The sequence below is a fragment of the Alosa pseudoharengus genome, unplaced genomic scaffold (assembly GCF_046254945.1).
Source record: "Alosa pseudoharengus isolate Yale_2024_CS ecotype anadromous, Long Island Sound unplaced genomic scaffold, YU_APseudo_1.1 YU_APseudo_1.1_scf_16, whole genome shotgun sequence".
NCBI lineage: Eukaryota > Metazoa > Chordata > Actinopteri > Clupeiformes > Clupeidae > Alosa > Alosa pseudoharengus.
Window position 1 is genome coordinate 14,177,856 of NW_027468630.1, and position 2,500 is coordinate 14,180,355.

Consider the following 2,500-nt stretch of genomic DNA (forward strand, 5'->3'; position numbering starts at 1 on the left):
AGCAGTTTCTGTGGTTATGGAAAGATTTACGTTTATTCAGTTCCTTCCTGCTTTGGGATTGCTCAATCTCTCTCTCTCTCTCTCTCTCTCTCCGTCTCTTCCTCTCGCTCTCTCCTTCTCTTCCTCTCTCTCCATCCCATCCTAACTCTATCCTTCTTCCTCTCTCTCTCCATCACATCCTAAATATCCTTCTCTCTCCCTCTCTCTCCATCCCATCCTAACTCTATCCTTCTCTCCCTCTCCATCCTAACTATCTTTCTCTTCCTCTCTCTCCATCCCATCCTAACTCTATCCTTTTCTCTCCCCTTCTCTCTCTCTCCATCTCATCCTAACTCTATCCTTCTCTTCCTCTCTCTCTCTCTCCATCCCATCCTATCTCTATCCTTCTCTCTCTCCATCCCATCCTAACTCTATGCTTCTTCCTCTCTCTCCTCCTCTCTCTCTCTCTCTGTCCCATCCTAACTATATTGTCCCTATATATCCTATCCTTCTCTTCCTCTCTTGTCTCGTATTCCACGCATCAGCCAGGGGATGTGTAGTGCGTACTGCTTGGTCAGACAGATGCAGGAGTATGTGAAGCCAGAGGAAACCGGCTTTAGAATAGAATAGAATTATTTAATGTCATTGCACAGAATACAACGAAACCAGCTTTAATGGTTGGTACAAAACTGAATAGAGCTATAAACTTTATATCGAAGAGGATTTATATTGAACATTTCATTTCATTAACATGTGGAAGAATACAGTTGGAAAGAATACATTATCATTTCATTAACATGTGAATAAGAATATAGTTTGATAGATACATGATTTTGAGGATTACACACCAGCAGTCTCCAGACAAATTGCAAAAATATACAATCACCATCATGACCTCCTGACCCCAGGGGCGTGGCAGAATGCCCACACTACCCATCATGACCTCCTGACCCCAGGGGCGTGGCAGAATGCCCACACTACCCATCATGACCTCCTGACCCCAGGGGCGTGGCAGAATGCCCACACTACCCATCATGACCTCCTGACCCTAGGCCCAGCAAGCCTGGCGCACAAAATTCTACAAACTCACCATCTGTGAGACTGGCATGATGGCGTCTTCTACAACACACACTGGACTCAGAGATGACCGCTACAGCCCACCTCCTTTAGACAGACACACAGGAGACGGGGGCTACTGCTCTACAACTCAAATCATTTTTCTGTTTTTAATTTTATTTATTATTTCATTTAACCCGCTGAGTCTCATTGAGATCTAGCATCTCTTTCAAGGGAGCCCTGGGCTCGCAAAAGTAAATTAGAAAAAAAGTACGCTAAGAGCAAGTCTGAAGAAAAAGACTGACGTTGAGGCAGCATTTCAAACTTGTACCCATCATCAGTGAAGTTGATATATTAGATAGTTTTCCAAATTCAACAGCGATAACACTCACCCCTAAGACACCTTTAGAGCAGTGAGATGCTGTGGGGTGCTGATGATCTGACCTCAAGGGTGAGATTGCTACAGATTCAACAGCAACAAGACTCCCCCCAGTGAGATGCTGTGGGGTGCAGACCGGTCTAATGACCGGTCTGTCCTGTTCTTTCTTTTGTCCTGTCTTATATGTTGTTTTATGTCTTATATGTCACTATGCCTGCATAGGGAAATTGCCCCTCGGGGACAAAATAATTGAATTGCCCTCAAAGGGTGAGATTGCTACAGACTGACCAGTGACAAGACTCACCCCAGTGAGATGCTGTGTGGGGTGCAGGCTGGTCTGATGACCTGCCCTCAAAGGGTGAGATTGCTACAGATGGCTACAGACTCCCTGCCAGTGACACAGGTCTGATCAGCGTGGCTACATACTGCAACTCTGCAGCTTCATGAGTTAAAGAGATTACGACATCCTGACCCTAAGAGAAAGACTTGAGGTCCAGTGACGAGGTCAGTTAGTGGTCATTTGGCAGTATCCGCTGAGTGCTACATCACAGAAAACCATAGCAACCAAACAAAAACATTATTTCCCAGGCTTCAGTTCTAGGATAGAGGCCTCAGTACTGTCAAATCTGTGCCCTGCAAAGGCTCTGTGTTAAAATCATGGCAACTAGAAGGTGTGGTGAAGTATGTCTGGTCAAGTCTCTTGCATCTGACCGATTCAAATTAGAAGGAAGAGGATGGGTCCACTCCAGTCAGACAGAAAGCAAAGGAGGAACCACACACACACCCACCCACACACACTCTCTCTCTCTCACACACACACACACACACACACAGACAGAAATAAAAAAGATGTACTTGTTCGGGCAATGAGAAGGAAACTCCGGTGTGAGTAAGACTAGTTCCCAGAACCTCTACTATTCTGATTTATCTAAAGATGGATGTCTCACACACACATGTGTCCAGAGGGTCAAACACACAGAATGCAGTAGAGAAAAAGGAATGGAGAACACCTGACCCCCCTGAGCTTCAGCAAATTCAGATCCACTCTAGATTGAATTCAGATTGGCTCCAGATCCACTTTAGATT

General features: G+C 45.3%; 1 protein-coding gene across 1 annotated transcript in view; it reads right to left on the reverse strand.

Moving 5' to 3' along the window:
• Positions 1-594: 594 nt before the first annotated feature.
• The window catches only part of csf1ra (colony stimulating factor 1 receptor, a), a 19,701-nt gene continuing 17,795 nt past the window's right edge, over positions 595-2,500 (reverse strand). Inside the window, exon 21 of the mRNA XM_076287175.1 lies at positions 595-2,500. This exon is cut by the window's right edge and continues 843 nt beyond it. The gene's annotated coding sequence lies outside the window, so the exon portion shown is untranslated.